The following is a 20,483-nucleotide window of genomic DNA, read 5'->3' as shown; positions in this document are numbered from 1 at the left end:
AATTGAGAGAAGGGACCGTTAACCGCGAAAAACAGCCGCTAATTTAGGAGCTGTGAAAATAACAGAATAATAACAGTTTTCAGCACAAAGCGAAGGCAGCTGAGTGAATTCTGGGTCAGTGTTTGGATTACAGGACAGGAGACACAAACGAAAGTTTAAAAGATAATTTATTCGTCACAAGTAGGCTTACATTTAACACTGCAATTAAATTACTGTGAAAATCCATCAGTCGCCACACTCCGACGCCTGTTCGGGTACACTGAGGGAGAATTTAGCATTCACCCAACTTGCACATCTTTGGACTGTGGGAGAAAACAGGAGCACTTTCCTCTTTCAGAAGAGGAAAGAGGCAGAGGATGGATGTCCTGGTCTGGAAACCCAGAGTCCTGGGTTCAAATCCCAATGGGGTGGATTCCTAATGGGGCAAATTAGAAGTTTATGGGGTGGCACTGCTGCCTCACAGCGCCAGGCACCTGGATTTGATTGCTGGCTTCGGTCTTTGTGGAGTCTGCATGCTCTCCCTGTGTTTGCTTGGTTTCCTCCAGGTGCTCTGGTTTCCTCCCACAGTCCAAAGATGTGCGGGTTAGGTGGATTGGCCGTGCTAAATTGCCCCTTAGTGTCCCGGGATGCATAGTTTAGAGGGATTTGCGGGATAACTATGTGGGGTTACGGGGATCGGACCTGGGTGGGATTGTTGTTGGTGCAGACTTGATGGGCTGAATGGCCTCCTTCTGCACTGTTGGGATTCTATGATTCACCCAGAGGAAAACCAATTAGATTTCCTGACCCAATTGTTGTTGGAATGCTGATCAAATAGGATTCGGGAAAAAGGCAGCAAGATTTTTCCTTCCTCCCTTCCATTCTCTGGATTTACACCGGCTGAAAGAACAACGGAAAACGTTTTAGTGATGGAGCAGTAACAGATTATCTTTGGGAAACACATTAAGTTTGAAATTTCCTTGTTATGTAATAGAGCAGAGTGGTTACATTTGTGGTGAGATGGAAGAAACTGTGGAGGAACAGAGAGCCGTGTACAGACATCATTATCAGCCAGTGGACAGGAAGGTAAAGAATAATGTAACAAAGCGAATAGAATATGAAGAATTGGATCTAGTGCTACAGTTATAGAAAACTCTGTTTAGACCCCATTTAGATCACTGCGTTCAGTCTGGACAACACACCTCAAGAAGGTTAGATTGGCCTTGGAGTGGGAGCAACAGAATTTCACCAGTGATACCAGACTCAAATGATGAGGACAGATTGCAAAGACAAGTCCTGTCATTACCTGAATATGGAAGATTAAGGGATGATGTGAGTGAGATGTTTACAATGAATAATTTGACAGGGTACAGAGAGATAAACTATTGGCTCTGAATGGGGAACTTCACCGTAAAATGACAGAGAGGCATTTCAGGGGTAATTTCAGAAAAAGCTTCTTTTCAGAGGATGGTGAAAATGTTGAATTGTCCACACACAATTGTTAAAGCTCCGTTTATCAGGAAATTTCCAAGCTGAAGCTGACAAGTAGCCAGTGATATGAAGGTGGATAGTCAGAGATTCTGTAGATAGTTAAACAAGAAAAGAGTTAGCAGAGTGAGCATTGGTTCTATAGAAAGTGCAACTGGGGGATTGATAATGGAAAACAGGGTATTGGCAAATGAATTGAACAGGTATTTTTCATTGGTATTCACGATAGAGGATACAAGTAACATCCCAGAAATAGCTGTAAACCAGCAAATGGAAGGGAGGGAGGAACACAGGAAAATTCCAATCAACAGGGAAAGTGGTATTGAGCAAATTGTCGGGTCGACAGGCTGACAAATTCCTGGGTCCGGATGGACTTCTCGTGAAGGACATGAAAGAAGTGGCGAATGAGATAGTTGATGCATTTGTTTTAATTTTGCAAAACTCCCTGGCTTTGGAGAATGTTCCATTCGGTTGAAATATAACAAATGTAATACCTTGATTCAAAAAGGGATGGAGACAGAAAGCAGGAAACTACAGGCTGTTAGCCTAACACAGCTGTCATCGGGAAAATGTTAGAAGCCATTCTGAAAGATATTACAGATATTACAACTTGGAAAAAATACAAGGCAATCAGGCAGAGTCAATATGGTTTTCTGAAAGGGAAATCATGTTTAACTAAATTATTGGAGTTTTTTGAAAGAGGCCCATGTGCTGTGAATGGGGAACCGGTTCTTACATTTTCAGAAGAGATTTGCCAAAGTGCCAGATCAAAGGTTATTGTGTAAAATAAACATTCATGGTTTTGGGCGTAACATTTTGGCATGGATTGATGGTTGGCTAGCTAACAGGTCAAAAAGAGTTCGCACAAATGGTTCTTTTTCTGGGTGGCAGGATCTGATGAGTGGTGTATTCATGCTGGGGCTACAAATTGTTACAATTTATAAAAATTACTTGGATGAAGGGACTGAAGATACCATTGCTAAATTTGCTGACAGCATAAAGACAGATAAGAAATTAATTGTGAAGTATACGTAAGGAAGCTTCAAAAGGAAACAGATAGATTAAGTGAGGGCAAAATGTGGCAAATGAGGCAAATTGCGAGGATAAAACAGTGGTTGACAAATGGGAGACTTTCAAAGTTGAGTTGAATGGGATGCCAGTCAGGTACATAGCCACCAGACACAAATATGTGGTGTCCAAAGCTAGGATATCCTGGATGTCTCAGGTTATTGACAAGAAAATAAGGAAGAAAAAAAGAGGCATATGATGCATGCTGGAATAATAATAGCAATAGAAATCAGGAAAATCAGCTCAAAATGCAGGAGAGAGGCTAAGGCTGGAATAATGAAGAGGAAGCATGAGGAAATGTTAGCAGGCTGCGCTAATACAAATCATATCTTCTTCAAACATTAATTGTAAAGGATTAGTGAAGGATAGAGTGGGGTTCATAAGGGCCAAGCAGGGTAAACTGCTCACTGCAGCAGAGGGTATGGCAGAGATAGTAAATAAGTACTGTACTTCTGGCTTTACCAAATTAAGAAGTTTAACAACACCAGGTTAAAGTCCAACAGGTTTATTTGGTAGCAAAAGCCACACAAGCTTTCGGAGCTGCAAGCCCCTTCTTCAGGTGAGTGGGAATTCTGTTCACAAACAGAGCATATAAAGACACAAACTCAATTTACATGAATAATGGTTGGAATGCGAATACTTACAACTAATCAAGTCTTTAAGAAACAAAACAACAGCATAAAGATAGATAAGAAATTAATTGTTAAGTATACGTAAGGAGGCTTCAAAAGGAAACAGATAGATTAAGTGAGGGCAAAATGTCGCAAATGAGGCAAATTGCGAGGATAAAACAGTGGTTGACAAATGGGAGACTTTCAAAGTTGAGTTGAATGGGATGCCAGTCAGGTACATAGCCACCAGACACAAATATGGCGTCTTTACCAAATTAGACAATGTGACAATGGCCCAGTTGAAAATGTATGTGTTGATTAACTGAGCTTCATAGTGAGAGTGTGGAATTAACTCTCTCTCAATCGATCATTGTGTGTGGGTGCGGAATTAATCCTGTCTCAATCTATTCGTGTGTGTCAGTGTTGAATTAACTCTCTCTCAATCTATTATTGTGAGAGAGTGTGGAAGTAACTCTCTCAATCTATTACTGAGAGAGAGTGTGGAATTAATTCTCAATCGATCTTTGTGTGTGTGAGGAAGTAACTCTCAATCTGTTATTGTGTGAGAGTGTGGAATTAACGGTCTCTCAATCTATTACTTGTATGAATGTGGAATTAACTGTCTCTCAATCTATTACTCAATGTCACTGTGGAATTAATTCTCAATCTGTTACATTGTGTGAATGTGGAATTGACTCTCTCTCAATCAATTACCGTGTGTCACTGTGGAATTATATCTCAATCTATTACTGTGTCTGAGCGGGGAATTAACTCCCTCTCAATCTTTTACTGTGTGCCAGTGTGTGTGTGTGCCAGTGTGTGTGTGTGCCAGTGTGTGTGTGTGCCAGTGCGCGCGCCTGTGTGTGTGTGTAAATAACTCTCAATTTCTTACTGTGTCAGTCTGGAATTAACTCTCTCTGAATCTATTACTATGTGTCGGATTGGAATTCACTCCCTGTCAATCATTTGTGTGTGACTGGGATTAACGGTCCCTCAATCTATCACCTGTGTGAGTGTGGAATTATCTCTCTCTCAATCTATTACTGTATGTCAGTGTGGAATAAACTCTCTCAATCTATTACTGTGTGTGTGGGGAATTAACTCTCTCTCAATCTATTACTGTGTGTCAGTGTGGAATAAACTCTCTCAATCTATTACTGTGTGTGTGGGGAATTAACTCTCTCTCAATCTATTACTGTGTGTCAGTGTGGAATAAACTCTCTCAATCTATTACTGTGTGTCTGTGTGGATTCACTCTCTCTCAATTTTTTATTGTGTGAGAGTGTCAATTTATCTCTCTCTCTCACTCTATTACTGTGTGTCAGTGTGGAATTAACTCCCTCTCAATCTATTACTGTGTGAGAGTGTGGAATTAACTCTCAATCTATGACTGTGAGAGAGTGTTGAATTAACTCTCTCTCAATCTATTCCTGTGTCAGTGTGGAATTAACTCTCTCACAATCTATTCCTGTGTCAGTGTGGAATTAACTCTCTCTCAATCTGTTGCTGTGAGAGAGCATGGAATTAACTCTCTCTCAATCTGTTGCTGTGAGAGAGCATGGAATTAACTCGCAATCTATTCCTGTGTGTGAATGTGGAATTAACTCTCGCTCAATCTATTACAGTGTCAGTGTGGAATTGACTCTTTCTGAATCTATTACTGTGTGGGAACGTAGAATAACTCTCTCTCAATCTATTGGTGTGTATGGGTGTGGAAATAACTCTCTCAATCGATTAGTGTGTCTGAGTGTGGAACTAACTCTCTCAATCTATTACTGTGTGAGAGAATGGAAATAACTCTCTCAATTTATTACTGTGTCAGTCTGGAATTAACTCTCTCTGAATCTATTACTATGTGTCGGAGTGGAATTCACTCCCTCTCAATCATTTGTGTGTGTGACTGTGGGATTAACGGTCCCTCAATCTATTACTTGTATGAGTGTGGAATTAACTCTCTCTCAATCTATAACTGTGTGAGTGTGTGGAATTCTCTCTCTCTCAATCTATTACTGTATGTCACAGTGGAATTAGCTCTCTGTCTCAATCTATTACAGTGTGTGTGTGTTGAATTAACTCTCTCAGTCTATTAGTGTGTGTGAATGTGAAATTAACTCTCTCAATCTATTACTGTGTCTCAGTGTGGAATCATCTCTCTCGCAATCCAAAACAGAGAGAGTGTGGAATTATCTCCCTCTTAATCTATTACTGTATGTCAGTGTGGAATTAGCTCTCTGTCTCAATCTATTACAGTGTGTGTGTGTTGAATTAACTCTCTCAATCTATTTGTTTGTGAGAGTGTGGAATTAATTCCCTCTCAATCTATTACTGTGTGTCGGTGTGGAATTCACTCTCTCGCAATCATTCATTGTGTGTGACTGTGGGATTAACAGTCTCTCAATCTATTGCTTGGGGTGGTGGTGTTCCTCAGGGATCAGTGCTGGGACCTTTGCTGTTTGTAATATATATAAATGATTTGGAGGAAAATGTAACTGGATTGATTAGTAAGATTGTCGACGACACAAAGGTTGGTGGATTTGTGGATAGCGATGAGGACCATCAGAGGATACAGCAGGATATAGATCAGTTGGAGACTTGGGCGGAGAGATGGCAGATGGAGTTTAATCCAGACAAATGTGAGGTAATGCATTTTGGAAGGTCTAATACAGATAGGAAATATACAGTAAATGGCAGAACCCTTAGGAGTATTGATAGGCAAAGGGATCTGGGTGTACAGGTACACAGGTCACGGAAAGTGCCAATGCAGGTGGCGAAGGTAGTCAAGAAGGCATACGGCATGCTTGCCTTCATCGGCCGGGGTATTGAGTTTAAAAATTGGCAAGTCATGTTGACGCTTTATAGAACCTTAGTGAGGCCGCACTTGGAATATAGTGTTCAATTCTGTTCGCAACACTACCAGAAGGATGTGGAGGCTTTGGAGAGGGTACAGAAAAGATTTACCAGGATGCTGCCTGGTATGGAGGGCATTAGTTATGAGGAGAGGTTGGAGAAACTTGGTTTGTTCTCACTGGAGTGACGGAGGGTGAGGAGAGACCTGATAGAAGTCTACAAGATTATGAGAAGCATGGACAGAGTGGATAGTGAGAAGCTTTTTCCCAGGGTGGAAGAGTCAATTAATAGGGGGCATAGGTTTAAGGTGCGACGGGCAAGTTTTAAAAGAGATATATGAGGCAGATTCTTTACACAGAGAGTGGTGGGTGCCTGGAACACGTTGCCGGGGGAGGGAGTGGAAGCGGATACGGTAGTGATTTTTAAGGGGTGTCTTGACAAGTACATGAATGAGATGGGAATAGAGGGATATGGTCCCCGGAAGCGTAGGGGGTTTTAGTTGAGTCAGACAGCATGGTCGTTGCAGGCTTGGAGGGCCGAAGGGCCTGTTCCTGTGCTGTAATTTTCTATGTATGAGTGTGGAATTATCTCCCTCTGAATCTATTACTGTATGTCAGTATGAATTTACCTCTCTGTCTCAACATATTACTGTGTGTCAGTGTGGAATTAACTCCCTCTCAATCTATTACCGTGTGTCGGTGCGGAATTAACACTCTCTCAATCTATTAATGTGTGCGAGAGTGGAAATAACTCTCAGTGTATTACTGTGTGGCAGTCTGGAATTAATTCTCTCTCAATCTATTACTGTGTGTGTGTGTGTAATTTACTCTCTCACAATCATTTATTGTGTATGAATGTGGGATGAAGAACATAAGAACTAGGAGTAGAAGTAGGCCATCTGTCCCCTCGAGGCTGCTCCGCCAGTCAATAAGATCTTGGCTGATCTTTTTGTGGACTCAGCTCCACTTACCCACCCGCTCACCATAACCCTTAATTCCTTTACTGTTCAAAAATTTATCTATCCTTGCCTTAAAAACATTCAATGAGGTAGCCTCAATTGCTTCACGAGGCAGAGAATTCCACAGATTCACAACCCTTTGTGTGAAGAAGTTCCTCCTCAACTCTGTCCTAAATCTGCTTCCCCTTATTTTGAGGCTATGCCCCCTCGTTCTAGTTTCACCCGCCAGTGGAAACAACTTACCTGCTTCTATCTTGTCTATTCCCTTCATAATCTTATATGTTTCTATAAGATCTCCCCTCATTCTTCTGAATTCCAATGAGTATAGCCCCAGTCTCCTCAGTCTCTCCTCATAAGCCAACCCTCTCAACTCTGGAATCAACCTATTGAATTTTCTCTGCATCCCCTCCAATGCCAGTATATCCTTTCTCAAGTAAGGAGACCAAAACTGTACACAGTACTCCAGGTGTGGCCTCACCAGCACCTTATACAGCTGCAACATAACCTCGCTGTTTTTAAACTCCATCCCTCTAGCAATGAAGGACAAAATTCCATTTGCCTTCTTAATTAACTGCTGCACCTGCAAACCAACTCCTTGAGATTCCTGCACAAGGACACCCAGGTCCCTCTGCACAGCAGCATGTTGCAATTTTTAATCATTTAAATAAGAGTCCATTTTGCTGTTATTCCTACCAAAATCGATTACCTCACATTTACCAACATTGTACTCCATCTGCCAGACCCCCGCCCACTCACTTAGATTATCTATATCCCTTTGCAGACTTTCAGCGTCCTCTGCACACTTTGCTCTTCCACCCATCTGAGTGTCATCTGCAAATTTTTACACACTACACTTGGTCCCCAACTCCAAATCATCTATGTAATTCGTAAACAATTGCGGTCCCTACACTGATCCCTGAGGCACACAACTAGTCAATGATCACCAACCAGAAAAATACCCACTTACCCCCACTCTTTGCTTTCTGTAAGTTAACCAGTCCTCTATCCATGCTAATACATTACCCATAACACTGTGCAACTTTATCTGATGTTGCAGTCTTTGGTGCGGCTCCTTGTCAAATGCCTTCTGGAAATCCAGATGCACCACATCTACAGGTTCCCCATTGTCCACTGCACATGTAATGTTCTCAAAGAATTCCAAAAATTAGTCAAACATGACCTGTCCTTTATGAACCCAAGCTGCGTCTTACCAATGGGACAATTTATATCCAGATGTCTCGCTATTTCTTCCTTGATGATAGATTTAAGCAATTTCCCTACTACAGAAGTTAAGCTAACCAGCCTATAGTTACCTGCCTTTTGTCTACCTCCTTTTTTAAACAGTGGCGTCACATTTGCTGTTTTCCAATCCGCAAGAACCACCCCAGAGTCCAGCGAATTTTGATAAATTACCACTAGTGCATTTGCTATTCCTCCCGCCATCTCTTTTAGTACCCTGGGATGCATTCCATCAGGACCAGGAGACTTGCCTACATTTTGCCCCCAAAACTTCCTCTTTCGTGATGATAGTTTCGAGGTTCTCACCTGCCATAGCCTTCCTGTCATTAATTTTTGGCATGTTATTTGTGTCTTCCACTGTGAAGACCAACACAAAATACCTGTTCAATACCTCAGCCATTTTCTCATTTCCAGTTATTACATCCCCCTTCTCGTCCTCTAAAGAACCAATGTTTACTTTTGCCACTCTTTTTCATTTTATATATTATAACGGATTTTAACGGTCTCTCACTCTATTACTGCGTGTCGGTGTGGAATTAACTCTCTCTCAATCTATTATTGTGTGTGTGTGGAATTAACTCTCTCTCAACCTATTAGTGTGTCAGTCCAGAATTAATTCCCTCTCCATCTATTACTGTGTGTCAGTGTGGAATTAACTATCTCTCAATTACTGTGTGTGAATATGGAATTAACTATCTCTCAATCTATTACAGTGTGAGACTGTGGAATTAACGCTCTCTCAATCTATTGCTGTGAGAGAGTGTGGAATTAACGCACTCTCAATCTATTACAGTGTGTCTTTGTAGAATTAACTCTCTCTCAATCTATTACTGTATGACAACCTGGAATTAACTCTCAATCTATTCCTGAGTCTGAATGTGGATTATCTCTCTCTCAATCTATTACTGTATGTCAGTGTGAAACTAACTCTCTGTGTCAATCTATTAGTGTGTGTCAGTGTCCAATTAACTGTCTCAATCTATTACGGTGTGACAGTGCAATGGAATTAACTCCCTCTCAATCTATTACTGCGTGTGTGTGTGGAATTAACTCTCTAATTCTATTACTGTGTGGGAATGTGGAATTATCTCTCTCTCAATCTATTACTGTGTGTCAGTGTGGAATTAACTCTCAGTCTATTGCTGTGTATCAAGAACAAAGAACAATACAGCACAGGAATAGGCCCTTCGGCCCTCCAAGCCCGTGCCGCACCCTGGTCCAAACTAGACCATTCTTTTGTATCCCTCCATTCCCACTCCGTTCATATGGCTGTCTAGATAAGTCTTAAACGTTCCCAGTGTGTCCGCCTCCACCACCTTGCCTGGCAGCGCATTCCAGGCCCCCACCACCCTCTGTGTAAAATATGTCCTTCTGATATCTGTATTAAACCTCCCCCCCTTCACCTTGAACCTATGACCCCTCGTGAACGTCACCACAAACCTGGGGAAAAGCTTCCCACCGTTCACCCTATCTATGCCTTTCATAATTTTATACACCTCTATGAAGTCTCCCCTCATCCTCCATCTTTCCAGGGAGAACAACCCCAGTTTACCCAATCTCTCCTCATAGCTAAGCCCCTCCATACCAGGCAACATCCTGGTAAACCTCCTCTGTACTCTCTCCAAAGCCTCCACGTCCTTCTGGTAGTGTGGCGACCAGAACTGGATGCAGTATTCCAAATGCGGCCGAACCAACGTTCTATCCATCTGCAACATCAGACCCCAACTTTTATACTCTATAAAGTCCTATAAAGGCAAGCATGCCATATGCCTTCTTCACCACCTTCTCCACCTGTGACGTCACCTTCAAGGATCTGTGGACTTGCACACCCAGGTCCCTCTGCGTATCTACACCCTTTATGGTTCTGCCATTTATTGTATAGCTCCTCCCTACATTATTTCTACCAAAATGCATCTCTTCGCATTTATCAGGATTGAACTCCATCTGCCATTTCTTTGCCCAAATTTCCAGCCTATCTATATCCTTCTGTAGCTTCTGACAATGCTCCTCACTATCTGCAAGAACATAAGAAATAAGAGCAGGAGTAGGCCATCTGGCCCTTCGAGCCTGCCCCGCCATTCAACAAGATCATGGCTGATCTGAAGCAAATCAGTTCCACTTACCCGCCTGCTCCCCATATCCCCTAATTCCCTTATCGATTAGAAAACTATCTACCCGTGATTTAAACATATTCAACGAGGAAGCCTCCACCACTTCAATGGGCAGAGAATTCCAGAGATTCACTACCCTCTGAGAGAAGAAGTTCCCCCTCAACTCTGTTCTGAACCGCCCCCCCCCCCCCCTTATTTTGAGGCTGTGCCCTCTAGTTCTGGTTTCCCTTCTAAGTGGAAAGAATCTCTCCACTTCTACCCTATCCAGCCCCTTCATTATCTTATATGTCTCTATAAGATCACCCCTCATCCTTCTAAACTCCAACGAGTACAGACCCAATCTGTTTAATCTCTCTTCATAAGCTCCACCCCTCATCTCCGGTATCAACCTGGTGAAACTTCTCTGCACTCCCTCCAAGGCCAATATATCCTTTCGCAAATAAGGGGACCAAAACTGCACACAGTACTCCAGTTGCGGCCTCACCAGTGCCTTGTACAGTTGCAGCAAGACCTCCCTGCTTTTATATTCTATCCCCCTCGCGATAAAGGCCAACATTCCATTCGCCTTCTTGATCACCTGCTGCACCTGCAAACTGAGTTTTTGCGATTCGTGCACAAGGACCCCCAGGTCCCTCTGCACAGTCGCACAATGTAATTTTTCTCCATTTAAATAATATTCCAATTTACTATTATTTCTTCCAAAGTGGATAACCTCACATTTGCTAACGTTATATTCCATCTGCCAGATCCTCGCCCACTCGCTCAGCCTATCCAAATCTCTCTGCAGACTTTCCGCGTCCTCCACGCAATTCGCTTTCCCACTCACCTTCGTGTCATCAGCAAACTTGAATACCCTAGATTCAGTCCCCTCCTCCAGATCATCTATGTAAATGGTAAACAATTGAGGCCCCAGCACCGATCCCTGCGGCACGCCACTGGTCACCAACTGCCAACCAGAAAAGCACCCATTTATCCCAACTCTCTGCTTCCTGTTAGATAGCCAATCCCCAATCCACGCCAACACCTTACCCCTAACTCCGTGTACCCCAATCTTCTGCAGCAACCTTTTGTGAGGCACCTTATCGAACGGCTTCTGGAAATCTAAAAACACCACATCCACCGGTTCCCCTCTGTCAACCGCACTAGTGACATCTTCATAAAAGTCCAGTAGATTCGTCAAACACAACTTTCCCTTCATGAATCTATGCTGCGTCTGCTTGATCGAACCATTCTTATTCAGGTGCTCTGTTATTTCCTCTTTAATAATGGACTCTAGCATCTTCCCAACTACGGACGTTAAGCTAACCGGCCTGTAGTTACCCGCCTTTTGTCTACTTCCTTTTTTAAACAGCGGCGTAACAGTAGCTGTTTTCCAGTCAGCCGGCTCTACCCCAGAGTCCAGCGAATTTTGATAAATTACCACTAACGCATCTGCTATTACCTCAGCCATTTCTTTCAGTACCCTGGGATGCATTCCATCCGGGCCCGGGGACTTGTCTACCTTCAGTCCTATTAGTCTACCAAGCACCACCTCCTTAGTAACAGTAATTGTATTAAGGACCTCCCCTCCCACCAACTCTCGATCTCTAATATTCGGGAAACTATTTGTGTCTTCCACCGTGAAGACCGACACAAAGGACTTATTTAAAGTCTCAGCCATTTCCTTGTTTTCCACTATTAAATCCCCCCTCTCATCTTCCAAGGGTCCAACATTCACTCTAGCCACTCTATTCCTTTTTATATACTTGTAAAAACTTTTACTATCATTTTTTATATTTTGAGCTCGTTTAGTTTCATAATCTATCTTTCCTTTCTTAATCGCTTTCTTAGTCGTTCTTTGTTTTTCTTTAAAGCTTTCCCAATCCACTAATTCTCTACTATTTTTGGCCACTCTGTATGCATCTGATTTTATTTTAATACTCTCCTTTATTTCCTTCGTTATCCACGTCCGGTTATCCTTTTTCTTACAGTCCTTCTTTATCACCGGAATATATGTTTGCTGAGTACTTAAAAAAATTTCCTTAAAAATCCTCCACTGTTCCTCAGCTGTCCTACCTACCAGTCCTGCCAATTTTGTGTCGTCCGCAAACTTACTGATCACCCCAGTTACACCTTCTTCCAGATCGTTTATATAAATCACAAACAGCAGAGGTCCCAATACAGAGCCCTGCGGAACACCACTAGTCACAGGCCTCCAGCCTGAAAAAGACCCTTCCACTTCCACCTCTGTGTTCTGTGACCAAGCCAGTTCTCCACCCATCTTGCCACCTCCCCCTTTATCCCATGAGATCCAATAGATAGTGTGGAATTAACCCTCTCTCAATCTATTACTGTGTGTCAGTGTCCAATTAACTGTCTCAATCTATTACGGTGCGACAGTGCAATGAACTCTTTCACAATTCATTACTGTGTGTTAGTGAGGAATTAAAACTCTCTCAATCAATTACTATGTGTGAGTGTGGAATTAACTCCCAATCTATTACTGTGTTTGAGTGTGGAATTGACTCTCTCTCAATCTATTACTGTGTGTCAGTGTGGAATTAACTCATACAGCAATAGATTGAGAGTTAATTCCACACTGATACACAGCAATAGATTGAATCAGTGTGGAATTAACTCTCTCTCAATCTATTACTGTGTGGCAGTATGGAATTAACTCTCTCAATCTATTAGTGTGGGAATGTGGAATTATCTCTCTCAATCTATTACTGTGTGTCAGTGTGGAATTAACTCCCAATCTATAACTGTGTGAGAGTGTGTAATTCTTGCTCTCAATCAATTACTGTGTGCACGTGTGGAATTATCTCTCTCTCAATCTATTGCTGTGTGTCAGTGTGGAATTAACTGTCTCAATCTATTACAGTGTGACAGTGCAACTAAGTCTCTCTCTCAATCTCTTACTGTATGTGAGTATGGAATTAACACACTCTCAACCTATTACTGTGTGTGTGTGTGTGGAATTAACTCTCAATCTATTACAGTGCGAGAGTGTGGAAATAACTCTCTCTCTCTGATCTATTACTGTGTGTTAGTGTGGAATTAACTCTCAATCTATTACTATGCATGAATGTGGAATTAACTCTCCCTCGATCTATTACAGTGTGTCAGTGTGGAATTAACTCTGTCTCAATCTATTATTGTGTGTGAGCGTGGAATTAACTCAGCATCTATTCCTGTGTGTGAATGTGGAATGAACTCTCTCCCAATCTATTACAGTGTGAGAGTGTTGAATTAACTCTCTCTCAATTACTATGTGAGAGTGTGGAATTAACTGTCTCTCATTCTTGTATTGTGTGTGGAATTAACTCTCAATCAATTAGTGTGTGTCAGTGTGGAATTAACTCTCACTCAATCTATTGCTGTGTGTCTGTGTGGAATTAAGAACAAAGAAAATTACAGCACAGGAACATGCCCTTCGGCACTGCACCGACCTTGCTGCCCAACTGAACTAAAACCCCCGACCCTTCCAGGGACCATATCCCGCTATTCCCATCCTATTCATGTATTTGTCCAGACGCCCCATAAAACTCACTATTGTATCTGCTTCAACCACCTTCCCCAGCAGTGAGTTCCAGGCACCCACCACCCTCTGTGTAAAAAACTTGCCTCATACATCTCCTTTAAACCTTGCCCCTCGCACCTTAAACCAATGCCCCCCAGTAATTGACTGGGCGGCACGGTAGCACAGTGGTTAGCACTGCTGCTTCACAGCTCCAGGGTCCCGGGTTCGATTCCCGGCTCGGGTCACTGTCTGTGTGGAGTTTGCACATTCTCCTCGTGTCTGCGTGGGTTTCCTCCGGGTGCTCCGGTTTCCTCCCACAGTCCAAAGATGTGCAGGTTAGGTTGATTGGCCAGGTTAAAAATTGCCCCTTAGAGTCCTGAGATGCGTAGGTTAGAGGGATTAGCGGGTAAATATGTGGGGGTCGGGCCTGGGTGGGATTGTGGTCGGTGCAGACTCGATGGGCCGAATGGCCTCCTTCTGCACCGTAGGGTTTCTTTGTTTCTATGACTCTTCCACCCTGGGGAAAAAGCTTCGGACTATCCACTCTGTCCATGCCCCTCATAATCTTGTAGCCTTCCATCAGGTTGCCACTCAACCTCTGTCGTTCCAGAGAGAACAAACCAAGTTTCTCCAACCTCTCCTCACAGCTAATATCCTCCATATCAGCCAACATCCTGGTAAGTCTTTGCTGTATCCTCTCCAAAGTCTCCACATCCTTCTGGGAGTGTGGCGACCAGAATTGAACACTATATTCCAAATGCAGCCTAACTAAGATTCTATAAAGCTGCAACATGACTTGCCAATTTTTAAACTCAATCCCCCGGCCAATGAAGGTAAGCATGCCGTATGCCTTCTTGACTACCTTCTCCACCTGCATTGCCACTTTCAGTGACCGATGTACCTGTACACCCAGATCCCTTTGCCTATCAATACTCCCAAGGGTTCTGCCATTGACTGTATATTTCCTATCTGTATTAGACCATCCAAAATGCATTACCTCACATTTGTCTGGATTAAACTAAACTCCATCTGCCATCTCTCCGTCCAAGCCCCCAACCTATCTATATCCTGCTGTATCCTCTGATGGTGCTCATCGCTATCTGCAAATCCACCAACCTTTGTGTTGTTCGCAAACTAACTAATCAAACCAGTTGCATTTTCCTCCAAATCAGTTATATATATATTACGAACAGCAAAGGTCCCAGCACTGATCCCTGAGGAACGCCAATTGTCACAGTCCTCCATTCAGAATCACACCCTTCCACTGCTACCCTCTGTCTTCTATGACCAAGCCAGTTCTGTATCCACCTTGCCAGCTCACCTCTGATCCCTTGCGACTTCACCTTCTGCACCATTCTGCCATGAGGGACCTTGTCAAAGGCCTTACTGAAGTCCATGTAGACAACATCCACTGCCCTACCCTCATCAATCATCTTCGTCACTTCCTCAAAAAACTCGATCAAGTTAGTGAGACATGAGCAGCCCTTCACAAAACTATATTGCCTCTCGCAAATACATCCACTAATTTCCAAGTGGCAGTAAATCCTGCAGCCAGTGAGGATACAAAAATTTCTCTCAAGGCCCCAGCAATTTCCTCCCTTGCCTCTCCCAGTATTTTGGGGTATATCCCATCAGGCCCTGGGGACTTGTCTACCTTAATATTCCTCAAGAACCCCAACACTTGATCTCAACATGACTCAAACTATCGACACACCCTTTCCCAGATTCATTATTCACCAAGTCCTTCTCTTTGGTGAATACTGACACAATGAACTCATTGAATACCTCACCCATTTCCTCTGGCTCCACGCATAGATTTCCTCCTTTGTCCTTGAGTGGGCCAACCCTCTCCCTGGCTATCCTCTTGCTCTTTATATATGTATAAAAAGCCTTGGTATTGTCCTTAATCCTGCTGGGCAATGATTTTTTGTGACCCCGTTTAGCCCTATATTAACTCTCTCTCCGATCTATTACTGTGTACCAGTGTGGAATTAACTCTCCCTCAATCTATTAAAGTGTCAGCGTGGAATTAACTCTCTCTCTCTATCTATTACTGTGTCCGTGTGCAATTAACTCTCTCAATCTATTTTTGTGTCCGAGTGTGGAATTAACTCTCTCAATTTATTACTGTGTGTGAGCATTGAATTATCTCTCTCTCAATCTATTCCTGTGTCAGTGTGGAATTCACTCTCTCGCAATCTATTACTGTGTGTACGTGTGGAATTAACTCCCTCTCAATCTGTTGCTGTGAGAGAGCATGGAATTAACTCTCAATTTATTACTGTGTGTGAATGTGGAATTGACTCTCTCTCAATCTATTTCAGTGTCAGTGTGGAATTAACTCTTTCTGAATCTATTACTGTGTGGGAACATAGAATAACTCCCTCTCAATCTAATGCTGTGTGTGGGTGTGGAATTAACTCTCTCTCAATCTATTACTGTGCATGAGTGTGGAATTAACATTTTCTCAATCTATTACTGTGTGAGAGTGTGGAATTAACGCTGTCAGCCATTCTCTGTTCATGTGTTTCAGTATGGAATGACATCAGTTCATCTATATTAGTGAATGCGAGGATGGAATTAAATCTGTATTTGTTATTCACTATTACTGAATGTGAGTGGGACATTAACTCTCTGTTCATCGCTGTTATAGCATGTGAGAGTGGAATTAACTGTCAGTCTTGGTTATTGTGTATGAATGTAGCATTAACTCTTGCTCAGTAGAACTGAATGTGTAATTAACTCTGGCTGTGTTACTGTATGTTGGTGTGGAATTGATTCTCTATCCTTTAATCACCATCACTGTATTTTTGTTTGGAATTACCGTTGTGGCAATCTCTGTTACTGCATCTGAATGTGTAATTCACTCCCTATCTATCAATAATAATGTGTGAAATTATCTCACTGTCTGTCAGTCTCTGTTACTGCATGGAAGTGGGTCACTGTCAGCTTAGCAAACTGCTGCTTGCAGAGAGCCACATGGATCAGTGCTGGGTTCTCAGCTATTTACAATCTATATTAATGGCCCAGATGAAGGGACAGACCATCACCAAATTTTCAGACAATACATAAATAGGTGGGGAAGTAGGTTGTGAGGAGGACACAAAGAGTCTGTAAGGAGATATAGCGAGGTTAAGTGAATGGACACAAATTTGTCAGGTAGGATACAATGCAGGAAAATGTGAGGCTTTCCACTTCAGTGGGAAGGATGGGAAGGCAGAACATTATTTAAATAGAGGGGGAGATACAGCAGATTGATCCAGAAAAGGAGGAAATAACTCTAATTATAAGTACATATGTGGAGTATCAAAGTAGGGAAATGTTGCTACAAATACATGATATTGCTCAGTTTAAAGGTTTTCTCTGATTTAAAGAGGGAAATACTTGTATTGGAAGCAGTGAAGATTCACTCGGCTGATTGCTGAGATATCTTATGAGGAAAGTTCAATCAATGAGCCGATCTCAGAAGTTGAGAAGAATGAGAGATGATCAGATTGAAACATTGAAGGATCTGAGGGAATTGGACAGGGTAGATATTGAGAGGAATGTTTTCATTTGTGGGCAAAATTAAAACAAGAGGACACAGTTTAAAAATAAAGTATGCCCCACTTAAGATGGAGATGAGAAGAAATTTCTCCTCTCAAAATGTCCTTAATTTGTGGAATTTAATAGATTCCATCCTAAGTTAGAAAGAGTTTTGATCTACACGAGAGACAGGGTTATGGGGCAGGCAATTAAATGGAGTTGATGCCATAATCACATTAACCATGATCTTACCGAATGGTGGGGCAACCCTAAAGAACAAATTGCCTTCTGCTGCTCCTGCTTCTTATGTTCTGATTTGATGTCAATGTGGAACGAACTCACTGTCTGTCAGGCTCTGTTCCAGTATTTCAGTGTGAAATTAACTCAAGTTTGATACTGCATATGAGTGCAGAACTGATTTGCTATCCATTACTTATTTTATATGAGAGTGCAATGTCTCTGCCAGTCTCTGTTCCTGTACAGGAAATTTTGATGAGAAATGTTTGGGCTCGACTGGTCTCAAATGAACTCAGGGTTAAACCCATCAGCTTTTCCTTCATCAACACTCCAGTTCACAGCCAGCCAACAAGAACGTACCTTCACAGAACATCCACCCTCATTCCAAAGGGTTCATTTGTCTATTTCAGGCCTCAGTTTTCTGAACAGCTGCAATATTTCACCGGTAAAATGATGTGGACACTGAACATCTGAAACAAAGTGAAAATTCTGGAATGACTCAACAGGTCAGAGAGAAACAGAGTTCATGTTTCAGCTCTCTGACAATTGGCTTGCAATAAAACACTTACTGATATCTGTGAATGACAGCAGCCATTAACTCCCACATGATGAATTAATGGTGTAGTGGTATTGTCACTGGACCATGATCCAGAGTAATGCAATGGGACCTGAATATCACCACAACAGAGTGACATTTGAGCTCAATAAACATCTGGAATTAAAGGTCTAATGATGGCCATTTCATCAAAACCCACTTGATTCACTGATGTCCCTTTAGGCAAGCAATCTGCCTCTTCTGGCCTACATGTGACTCCAGACACACAGCAATGTGTTTGACTCTTAAATGCCCTCTGAAATGGCCTGACAAGCCACTCAGTTCAAAGGTAATTAGTGCAATGAATGCTGGCCAAGCCAGTGACGCACACATCACATGAATGAATAAAAATAATTCTCTGCACCCAGAAAGCGTTCCATCCAACACACTGACTTGCCCAGGCACTGAGAGTGGGCACGCTCCCCAGGGGCAGCCGTGGGGCAATCGGTGCTGGAACTTTCCCCACTGCCACTTGTCTCCCATTCCACCAAGCTGCCTGTGTCCTTTTGAAGTTTCCCACTTTCCTCCTCACAGCTGCCAATGCCTCCAAGTTTGGTGGCGTGTTGAAATAAAGAACAAAGAACAGTACAGCACAGGAAACAGGCCCTTCGGCCCTCCAAGCCTATGCCGCTCCATGGTCCAACTAGACCAATCGTTTGTATCCCTCCATTCCCAGGCAGCTCATGTGACTATCCAGGTAAGTCTGAAACGATGTCAGCGTGCCTGCCTCCACCACCCTACTTGGCAGCGCATTCCAGGCCCCCACCACCCTCTGTGTAAAAAACGTCCCTCTGATATCTGAGTTATACTTCGCCCCTCTCACCTTGAGCCCGTGACCCCCTCGTGATCGTCACCTCCGACCTGGGAAAAAGCTTCCCACAGTTCACCCTATCTATACCCTTCATAATCTTGTACACCTCTATTAGATCTCCCCTCATTCTCCGTCTTTCCAGGGAGAACAACCCCAGTTTACCCAATCTCTTCTCATAGCTAAGACCCTCCATACCAGGCAACATCCTGGTAAACCTTCTCTGCACTCTCTCTAACGCCTCCACGTCCTTCTGGTAGTGCGGCGACCAGAACTGGACGCAGTACTCCAAATGTCACCTAACCAGCGTTCTATACAGCTGCATCATCAGACTCCAGCTTTCATACTCTATACCCCGTCCTATAAAGGCAAGCATACCATATGCCTTCTTCACCACCTTCTCCACTGTGTTGCCACCTTCAAGGATTTGTGGACTTGCACACCTAGGTCCCTCTGTGTTTCTATACTCCTGATGACTCTGCCATTTATTGTATAACTCCTCCCTACATTATTTCTTCCAAAATGCATCACTTCACATTTATCCGGATTAAACTCCATCTGCCACCTCTCCGCCCAATTTTCCAGCCTATCTATATCCTGCTGTATTGCCCGACAATGCTCTTCGCTATCCGCAAGTCCAGCCATCTTCGTGTCATCCGCAAACTTGCTGATTACACCAGTTACACCTTCTTCCAAATCATTTATATATATCACTCAAATGTTGAGCTTGTGTCCTGTACACCAAGGTGTGTGTCATTAATATATATCAGGAAGAGCAGGGCTCCTAACACCGAGCCCTGGGGAAGTCCACTGGAAACCTTCCTCCAGTCTGAGAAACAACCATTAACCACTGCTCTCTGTTTCCTCTCACTCACACTGTTCCATATGGGGCGGTGAGGATGGCCTCGCTGCACCATCCGCTTCATGGTGCCGCGCCCCCGGCTCCCTCGCCGCACGTCCGCCGAGGCCGGCGGCTTTGATTCGGGCTCTGAGAGCGGCTGAGACTCGCCGTTGTTGCGCCTGCACGGTTCCGCTCAGCTTCCGGGTGCTGCTCCGCGCAGACAGGCGGCCTCCGGGGCGGAGCCTCCCGACGCCAGCGCAGTGCGGATCATTCTGAATGAGATAGATCGTATTCACGCTCGCGGCGCATCTTGGGTTACACTGCCCACCATTTCATGGAATAATAAAGCATATGGGAATATATTTAAACCCATCGGAATTCTGCCAGAGATTTCGTAGCGAATCCGTCCCATTTCCTCTTTATGCCCTAAAATTCGCCCTTTAAAACGTTTTTTCTCCAACTGCTCTTTGAAAAAATGTTGCATTAGATTCCCCAGTTTTTTAGACAGCGTATTCAGGATTCACAGAAAGTAGCGACCTATGTAAGTTAACATGTGTTTGCTCACAATATCGTTACTTTTTTAACAAATCATAATGAATCAGTGTCCTCATGTAACAGGAACAATTTATGCTAATTTACTCTATTAAAGCTGCCAATGATTTTGAACACCTCCA

The 20,483-nt window shown here is 43.1% G+C and overlaps 1 protein-coding gene and 1 long non-coding RNA gene across 2 annotated transcripts in view; one reads left to right on the top strand and one right to left on the bottom strand.

Annotated features, from left to right (window-relative positions):
* LOC144482285 (uncharacterized) overlaps positions 1-20,483 on the top strand; it is an 872,976-nt gene that overhangs the window by 829,993 nt on the left and 22,500 nt on the right. The window lies entirely within an intron of this gene.
* LOC144482312 (uncharacterized) lies at positions 150-20,033 on the bottom strand. Its single transcript, XR_013495931.1, has 3 exons — positions 19,844-20,033; positions 17,926-18,035; positions 150-879 (listed from the first exon to the last, which is right to left on the bottom strand). It is a non-coding gene; the product is annotated as an uncharacterized LOC144482312 (long non-coding RNA).

The sequence above is a fragment of the Mustelus asterias genome, unplaced genomic scaffold (genome assembly GCF_964213995.1).
Source record: "Mustelus asterias unplaced genomic scaffold, sMusAst1.hap1.1 HAP1_SCAFFOLD_35, whole genome shotgun sequence".
NCBI lineage: Eukaryota > Metazoa > Chordata > Chondrichthyes > Carcharhiniformes > Triakidae > Mustelus > Mustelus asterias.
Note: the sequence above shows the minus strand (reverse complement) of the source record. Positions and strands in the feature narration are given on the sequence as shown.